The sequence below is a fragment of the Hemicordylus capensis genome, chromosome 7 (assembly GCF_027244095.1).
Source record: "Hemicordylus capensis ecotype Gifberg chromosome 7, rHemCap1.1.pri, whole genome shotgun sequence".
Lineage (NCBI taxonomy): Eukaryota > Metazoa > Chordata > Lepidosauria > Squamata > Cordylidae > Hemicordylus > Hemicordylus capensis.
Window position 1 is genome coordinate 14,500,316 of NC_069663.1, and position 9,810 is coordinate 14,510,125.

Genomic DNA, 9,810 nt, shown 5'->3' on the forward strand with positions numbered 1-9,810 from the left:
CACTGCAACACCAACTGAGAGAGTGTCAAATTGCAGATCATATTTCTATGTGAATTATTTTGCAAGAGATTTGTCTCAACCTGACACAAGCAGAGTGAATTGTTGTAACAGTTTATTTGAACTGGATTGTTTTTTTGTTTGTTTTTTAAAACTTGTTTTAGATTTGGTACACAGAACATCATTTTGGACATTTTTAATAAGGTGGCATTCACTGAAGTTTTGCATAGCTGTTGCTACAGTTTTTGCACAAAACCATAGCTGGAGATCCCAGTATCATTTGTACAACCAGGCCATAAGCTCTTTCAAATGTTCATCTGGGGTAATTTGGAAGAGGGAAGAGCCCACATGCAGATCCCTACACACGAGCAGAAACTCCATGTGTCTCTGTAAAATTACCCCACAGATGAATGAGGAGAAAACAAAGCTGGTCTGCTGGCGGCCATCTTTGGCTTTTTTTAAGCCAAACTTTGGGTTACAGCCCATTTGACCCACGAGTATACCCCTTAGGTTCTGGCAACCCAAGGCTAGAGGAAATCTGCTGCTGTACAGCAGCAGCTCTCCTCTGATTGACCCCTCTAACCTTAGGACTCTATGATAAAGATGGCCGCTGGCAGCCCTGGAACGATTTTCAGTGCTGATCTCCGCACACGATTGGCAAACCCAGGTACAGGGGCTTGTTTTATTCACCAGCCTGAGCTAAGATGGCGAATGTGAAGCTGCTTTTGTTTATCAGCTCTGCAGATAAACTGAGAATTAACTTTTATTATGCTCCTACCTTAGTCTTATTCACCAACCTAGGTTAAGACCTGGGGAGAAAAGTGAGGGTACCCTGTTGTAGGTGAGCTAGGCTTGCAGGGGTTACATGAGTTCACTTGTGCCTGCAAACTTGGCTTCATGTCTGCTAGCCCCTTTCTGCTGCTCATGTGTATAACTTTTCTGTGTGCTACTTCAGAATTAGCCTTAAGGTCCAATTTAGATGCCTGAAAGCAAGTCCCATGGTTCAGTGGCCATTACACTTGGTTGTGGTTGTCTGGGTATTCTGCTACACAGCCAACTCACAATTTTCAGCCCATAATGAGATATGTGAAAAGTTACTAACTCATTGCAAGAATTAAGCTGTTGTGTCTGTTCTGGCTTAATTAGCATAGTTCCAGGTATTTGGCTTAGGGTTCTCCAGGCCTATCAGGGCACATACAGCCATTAGGAAAGGAGGCTGTTCCAAATGCCCTCAGAATCTTCTCTGGAAGGATAGTGCAAGGACACTCGGATGATCTTATGGGTAGATTCCTGCCTTGCTTCCATGCCGGGGAAATCTTCTAGTTTCCCATATGTGTGACTTGAAGTAGCAAACAAGAGTTGCTTGCCTCTGACCTTCCAGAATAGCCCACGCACAACCATGCTACAGTACCTCATTGTTCAGAGCCTACAGTATTTATTAATCCACTAGTATGTGTAAGCCCGTTGTAATAACGGGCTCTAGTGGGGGGGCGGTTCCCGCTGCCGCCTCACCCGCCTCGGGCGCACTCCTTGGGCCGACACCTCCGCCGCCGCCTCGGGCGCTCTCTCCGCCCGCCGTTTCTTGTGGCGGCGGCCGCCGCCATCGGAGCCAGTCACCCCGCCACGGCCACCGCCTCCTTGGCCCGCACTCCTTTGGCCGAGGCCGCGGCTCCGCCGCCGCCTCGGCCGCACTCTCCGCCCGCCGCTTCTGCTCCTTCTGGTCTCCCGTGGCGGCGGCCGCCGCCATCGGGGCCAGTCGCCCACCGGCGGCCGGGTCCAACATGGCCGCCCATCTCCGCGCATGCCCAGAACGGGCGAAAAAGACACGGGCGGCACGGACGCACGCCCAAGGCTTTTATGGGTAAGGATATTGTTGAATTGTGATGGTCACATGTTTCTTAAATTTGTGCGAACAAAACTTGGGCACCTCCTGAAAGAGGCCTCAAAACTCAGCTTATTTATACAGTAACATTCTTTAGCATATATCCTCGGACTTCATGACAGTTAAGCAATGGGAATATGATGAGGAGAGCTGGTCTTATAACAATCATGAATTGTCTCCTTTGCTAAGCAGGGTCAGCCTGGCTTTGCATTTGAATAGGAGACTCCATGTGTGAGCACTGTAAGATATTCCCCTTAAGGGATGGGGCTGCTCTGGGAAGAGCATCATCATGCTTGCATACAGAAGGTTCCAAATTTCCTCCCTTACATCGCCAAGATAGGGCTGGGAGAGACTCCTGCCTGCAACCTTGGAGAAGTTGTTGCCAGTCTGTGTAGATAATACTGAGCTAGATGGACTAATAGTCTGACTTGGTATAAGGCATCATATCTTATGATGCATATCCCACAGAATACATGGGGACCCTGACATGTGTGATAAATCTTTGTGTGGACATATGTAGCCCAAGGATGTTTATCACAACTGAGCTGGTTAAATGCCATTTTCAAGCAAGCATGTAGGGGAAAGATGTTCCTCTTACGTATCAGGTACCAGAAACAGAAAGGTTCTGGATCGTGATCCATTGCCATGGATATAAGCCACAAGGTTAACTTTAGTGGAAACATTTGTCAAACCAATTCCCTTAAGGCTTGTCAGATATAGTAATACCTGTTTTACAGTAGCCTTACACAGCTTAAAAGAATGCAATCTTGCATATTTAGAAAAATGGTTCCACTTGCTCCTAGTAAAAGGTTTGCGGTTATTTAGCAATAGCTTATCTAGCTACCTATTCTTCATACTGTTAAGAGAAGTGTTTTCAAGTTCGGGCGCAACCCCACCCCCCATCATCCCTTTTCAGAAGCTCTGGATGTTGCGCCAGATGATAAAGTGTTTCTTTCAGTAGTCTGAGTAGCGACGCGAACCATGACTGGTGAGGCCACCATGGAGGAGGAGTTACACCTCTCATGTCATCCTCTATCAGCTTTGCCAATACCTGGATGAGAAGGGGCTGTAGAGGAAACATATACAGCAGGCCCCGACCCAAATAGTGTTGCAAGGCAGCCCCCATGGAGCCAGGTCCCAGCCTTGCCCTGGAACAATAACAAGGACATTTCTTGTCCACCATCGCAAACATGTCTTATCTGGGGTTCTCCCCATAGACTGAACACACAGGGCAGCTGTTTGTAGAATTATACTGGCAATTCGCTAGCAGATGTTGTAGATTTTCAAAATTGTGTTCTCTTTTCATTGGTTGATAACATCATAATTTTGTAATCTCCTCAGGTGACGTTCACTTCAGATGAAGAAGGCCACCCACGATATACCAGCAAAACTACAAGGAAGCTACCTTGGAGCACCATGACCTCAAACTTGCCAGATTTACTCTCAGTCAAACATTCTATCATTTATTACTAGGAAGTTGTGCTTTTTGATGTTTACTTGGGATTCTCCTTAATTACAGTGAATCCTTTTTGATTATCATTTTTATATTGTGACCGACAGTATGCCATACTTTTCACTGTACTGGAGTATTTTTTTTTCTACAGGTTTTTATTTTATTTTTTAATTTTTTTTCCACATTTCATTTCCCACCACTCTTCTGGATCTGCATTATGATGTCAGAGGCCTACACAAGAAATTTAGGGCATACCAAAGGGGTGCTTCTAATTTCATTACCCTTCTTCGTCCTTCGTCCTTCTCAAACAGCTTCTTTTCTCCTTGGAACACCTGATAGCACAGGGATGGCAATGTCCTAGAAGTGGCCCCTCTTGCCAGAGAAACCAGCAAATCAGATTTCAGTTTGTGCAACTTGCCTCTTGTGACTGACTGATCCAAAGCACATCGAGAGTTTCCCAACCACCACTATTTTATATATAGCAAATAGGGCCACCCACAAGTGTGTGTCCCCTCTTTGCCTCTGGGTTTTCCTTGTGTTTGTGGGTTTGTCAACTCCTAGATGCTTGATCATAGCAGGAGGTTGTGGTGTAATTACATGCACAGGTATTTCAGTAGTTGACTAGATTAAGGAATCATGGAAGTTGCTTCACCTTTTTATACTGTGAATTCTAGAGCTTCTAAATGAACTGTGACGAGGCATTTGACCTTCCTCCTCTTCCTCTCTCTCCTTTCTCTTGTTGGACTCCTTGGAAGACTGCATCTTTTTATCAGTACCACTTATCTTTTTGTTTTCGATTAAATTAAGCCTATTAGAAATGTGTATTTGGGAGGTATGGACTCTGAACACTCTCAAGTAGACTGTAATTTGCAGGAATCCTTTTTTGGTTCCCGGTCATTTGTGTTTGGTGGGTTTTTGTTTCTGTTTTGGTGGGGGGAATGGGGTAGGATAACTCTGAATTATGCTGGGTATTGTTGTTGTTGTTTTTAAAAGCACTATTTAAACTTAGCACATTAGCCACATTTCAGAACAAGTGATGCATGGTGTTTAACCTCAGATCATCCCTTAGAGACCATTTCTGAGTTTTTAAGCAGACCATTTCAAATGCATTATCCAGGCTTTAGGTTGTTTCCACTGGTTTGCTGTTAAGACTAGGCCATTTGGGGAGCAATTGTACATGAGGATTCCTTCATTTAATGCTCCTGTCGAGGCAGTATGAATGGCGATGTATGTGTGGGTGCAGTCCACAGTACACGCCGCTCTCTTTCATGCTGATGTGACTGTGTAGAACTCCCTACGTGAGCCTCGCAGAAATGAATAGAAAGTGAAGAGCCGCAGTCCTTAGCTTGGGCTTCTTAGCTGCCATGCTGGAATGAAACCAGATTGCCCAGGACCTGCTGCAGTTCTCAGCTTCTTTATAGGCACAGACTGATTTGCAAACACCACAACACACTCCCCCCCCCATACACACACACACACACACACACACACACACACACACGAGCAGTAGTAGGTGTTACTGAGAGAGGGTGAGGACTCTGTGGAGGATCTCCTCAATATCATTTATTCAGCTTTTAAATTGTTTCTTTTAAAAACAAATTACATAAATAGAAGAGAGTTGGCATTAATATTCTTTTTGGAGAGAAGCTTCTCAGTTCCTATAAGCATTGCCACTTGCATGACAATTAATAGCATTTAAAATTGGGGTACAGTTTGCTTGCTCTGTATGGATGCAGTGACCTTCCTTTCATTACGTAGGCGACTTCACTGGCAATGCTAAAACGGCAGGCCTTTCCTTCCAGCATCATTTGAAAATCCCGTAAAGGTTTATACCCATAGAGTTATGAACAATATTATTTCTGTGAGAGGTATGAGGTTGAAGTTGTGAATATGACTTAATAGTAGCTAGGATGGGGAGAAACCTGGCTACTGAGCTTGATTCTAGCATATGAGAAATGGAGAGCTTTCTGCTATTTAAATTATTAAGAAAATATATACACATAGTTTAAAAAAAAACCACAACACTTCTGTGAGCTGTAAGCTCCAGGCGCTGTTCAGCTGGAACTTGTCTTTAAGCTACCTTGCCCCACTGCATATAATCTCCCCCCACATTTGAGCACATTTGAACAGGAGAGTCAGTGTGGACTTGAGGGTGCAGGAATTCAGCATGGCTTGATCACCTTTGCTTTAATGTGCTCTGGGGCACTGCTAACTATAGCCAGCTTCCAGTGGCTGCACTCCTGTGCTCACTGAACTGAGAGTAAAGCCTGGCTGAAAATGGTGAACCTTCCTTCCTAGTGAATATGGATACAGGATTGAGTTGCGAGATGTCCAGCTTCTCTTGACAAACAAAAGCAATGAGGACCTTTCCTAAGAATGTTAGACTGAACTTTAAACATACACACACTTGTATATAAGTCCATAGCACTTAAAACAATGTATTTATTGTGGACAGAGAATTTGAGCGCACTACTTTCTCTAGTGCTGAATCTTAGTACTTCTGTAGCTTCTTCTAGAATATTAAAAGTGAAAAGCAGCAGCCTTGAAATAGATTTGTCATTCTAAAGAAGGTGTATAAAAAGACTTACTGTTGGTGCAGCTTGGTTTCTCCTTTATGGATGGAGCTTTTGCCTTTCAAGATGTCCTTTAAGGGGGTGTCTTTTTTTTATGCATGAAAATTAATTGAACTGGTGCTTATTCTTACCTAATGAGGGGCATGCACCTCAGAATCTCCCTCTTCTTGGCCATTGACTTGCCTGTTTCTGTTCCATTTTAAGAGCTCTCCACTGTACCCCATTTTGGTTCCCAAAGCCACCTATGCAGCAGTCCTTATCAACAGACACTTTGTTGCCTACCTTTCCCTTCCCACTCCACCCCGTTAATTCAGATTTTGCCACACCCCCAGTTGCTTTCCTTTTCCTAAACATCTGAATCCCACAGTCCCAACTCCCTCTATACACACCTTTCCCGCCCCCAATCCCAAGTGAAGGGAAGCAACAATGTGTGGGGAAAGGTGAGAAGCAGCACTGGGATGTGGAAGATCAAAAGATAAAGCAACCCAACAGGAGGGCAGTGGACATGCCCCTACAGAAGGAAGCAATGTCACAAGGACATCATGAAACGAAATAGCTCACTGAAGGTGCCACAGTTCTGCCTGTTATTTTTTTCGTAAAACAGTATTTATTCATCAGAGTGTCACTTACTAGGGCAAAAGTTAGCCCTAGTAAATTCAGTTAATACAAGTTGATCTTGCTTTGTCTAATCAAAACTGATTTCCATCTAACATCAAAGTTAGGTTCCTCTACCTTCCTTATGCACTAGATGCAAGATGTAGAATACATCCAGGGCTCTCTTTGCTTTGTGCCCCCTTCCTCCCACAAAATCTCTGCTAGAGTAGCCCAATTCTGCAGCAAGTAATGCTGAATTCTGCTCCGAATTCTGCTTATATAAATTATGGAATTGAAGCAGATATACAAGATCTTGTATTTTGCATCATTTTATTTTGCTTTTTAAAAAACAACAGCTATTTCACATCATTTATTCTGCTTCTGCTAATTATAAGAAGTGAGCAGCTGTTTTGAAATCGATAGGTTTCCAGGCACTGAAGCCCTTCCCTCTGATTACTGAGAATCTTACTCAGCAATAATTCTGATACCTGGAATTTCCTCAGGCGTTGCTGGCGTGTTTTTTTGTTTTTGTTTTTTTAAGGCAGCCATAAAGAGTAGAAACTTGCTTTAAAAAGTGTTGCTGGAGACTAAATTCTGTGGCACACTGTTTGCCTGTTCTGCCCTTACCCAGGACTGCTGCAGTGCACCCAGCTTGGAATGTGCTCCTCTTGGAACGTGTGATATACCATTTGCTTATCATCAGGGCTGTTGTGGAAATTGTGAAAAGTTGCTGGCTGACATCAGTGGAAGTCCCATTTAAATTAACAGGGCATGTTAGTTATGACAAACTCTTCCTTTTAATTTCAAAGGGACTTCCATCGAAGTTCAGTAAAGATGTCAAACACTGCCTTTAGTTACTTGTGGCAAGTAAAGATGTCCTGGCAACCAGGCAGAGGGCAGCACTTGCCAGTTGAGTAAGCTGGCAGTGCTTTCAGGCTGTTGATGTGCCACAAGTGGCTATCATTAGGGTTGTTAGTTGGCTGGTGTACAAACTTTATTGGCTAGTAACATTTGGGCTTTATTTGCCAGGCTGGCTTGGCTTTTCACAGCAGGTGCTCTGAAAACAGCTTACGAGTATCCTTGAGGTAAGATACCGTGGAAGCACCCTCCTGAGCTGTCTACCAGTGAGGTGGGAATTGCCACTTCTTATGAGGGAGGGGTCTTAGCAGGCTGCTTACATCCTCAGACCTGCCAGCAGAATAAATCTGGCTCCTAGCAGTCTAAATTTCTGGGGACCAGAGCTGTAATATCAGTGCAGTGAAAGCAAAATGGATGATTTTATTTATAACACTGAGATATGTTCCCAGTTACTTCCTCCCCCATCTAGAAGGTCATCCATAAACTCTCTTAACTGTATAATAAATGGAAGCTAATTTACGCATGAATGTTTGTACAGAAGGAAGGCAGCAACAGTGACCTATACTGACCAAATTGAAGGGCAAAAATCATGCAACGTCTGTTGCTAGACACGAGTGTGCAGCCAACAAAGTACTCATAAACCTTGTTTATTTGGGTTTTCATAAATTGTGCTTTGCCATTTTCCTACAATGGACAATTAAACATGAGTATTCTGACAATGGGGGCTTGTTTTTTGTTTTTTATACATTCAATCAAAAATTATTTTGCTGCAGATATGAAGGAGCTTTGTAAAATTTGTATGACAATGGTGAATTGTATAGAATAGCTAATTACATCTTTCTTTAAAAAAAAATAGGAACAGAGCAATCTTTATAGCTTATGTAGCTGTTATTTTGAACTTTTGTAGTCAAAGGGAAAGTGGATGTAGCATTTAGACATAAATGTTCAATCTTGCTACTTGTATTGCATTTTTTCAATAAATTTTCGAATAAAAAATGTCATCCTGTTTGTCCTTAAAATGCTTCTTTGCCAGCACAGCCCTCACTCTAAAAAGCCGCGGTCTTAATTTTATCTACACATGCAGCGATGGTATGTGTACTGATAAGCAAATAGACTGAAAATGTATTAGCATAACTCCACTTACTGGACCAACAATCTTCTGATGAAGCCGTCTCTATTTCAGTTCGGTTTTCAGCCATGAATTTGCCGAGTATACTTGAACAAAGTTAGTGTTAATAGCGGTTTAATGATTTTTTTTTAAGCAAAAGCATTTAGACCTTCAAAGTATGTAACATTTAGACCAGCTTCTCTTGAAAACATGGTTACCTTTAGGCTTCTCAACTCGTGAAGCAAAAAGGTGACACCTCACCTTGGCGCTTCCAGATTACACGCTACAGCGGGTTAAATGCTTCCGCTTGGCAGGATCGTTTTGAAAACGATCCCCAAAATCTCAAACTTCTACAATGGAAAAATGCAACTACTTTTTGCAACGTACATGCAATGTTGTAGCACTATAACACAAAGATAAAATCCGAAGGAAGGCATCGGAAATGTGAATGGCACGTTGCTGTCAACGCAGGGACTGTGGTGTCACAACACAGGAAGTACAGAAGCACACTTAGCAGATCCGTAGTGACTCTGTTCTAGGGTTTAATCTGGAAAGCACCCTTAGCTACCTACACATTGATGAGTTGAATGTTCTCCACCTTCATTTGAAATTAGTTCCGTATTTATGAGCTTTCTTGGCAAGCATCAGCTGATCAGTTTTCCAAGATTTATCTCCTGACTTGTAATATGGGCACATGGACCTTATCATATTGCTCCCTTGGAATTTCAGCCATGGCTCAAGGCCACTTATAAATTTAACATACACAGCTCCTCCCAAAATAAATATACTTGGGAATAAGAGGGTTTGGGATCTGGATGGGGGTAGCAAGTACAAAATATTTGCAAGAAACAATCCCGAGAACTGACTCCAAAATGAAATCCCAATCAAAAGGAACCTGGTCAGGTTGTTTGATGCACGGTTCATAGCAATCAATACGAATTTAATCAGCGGGGGGAAAGCAAATGTTTGTTGTTGGTTTTTAAACATATTGGGGCATGCATTTTACAAAGTAGCTGTAGGTATCTGGTATTTTGACTGTTAAATGTGTGGATTTTTAATGGAATGGGCTTTGTTCAGCCCAAAAACTCATTTAAGTTTAATATCAGAACTTCTCTCAATTCTAAGAACCAGTTATTCTGTGTATTTCGGGTCTTGCACTAGCCTGCTGTGATTCAGTTAACCTCCTTAGGCCAGGAAAAGACTTGAAACGTTCCTAAGTACTCAAAATGCAAATGGGGGCCCTATTGTCTCAGGAATCTGGGGGAGACTTTAAGCTTTTGAAATAAGTGTCTGAGCAATCAGATCCTTCTCCAAGGGGAAGACTGTAATTACTATCTGGGTGGAT

The 9,810-nt window shown here is 42.9% G+C and overlaps 1 protein-coding gene across 26 annotated transcripts in view; it reads left to right on the plus strand.

Moving 5' to 3' along the window:
* The window catches only part of EPB41 (erythrocyte membrane protein band 4.1), a 161,672-nt gene extending 153,314 nt beyond the window's left edge, over positions 1-8,358 (plus strand). For all 26 annotated transcript variants that reach the window (XM_053266903.1, XM_053266902.1, XM_053266901.1 and 23 more), the window contains one exon: positions 3,221-8,358. The gene's annotated coding sequence lies outside the window, so the exon portion shown is untranslated. The remainder of the gene's footprint in view (positions 1-3,220) is intronic.
* The last annotated feature ends 1,452 nt before the right edge of the window (positions 8,359-9,810 follow it).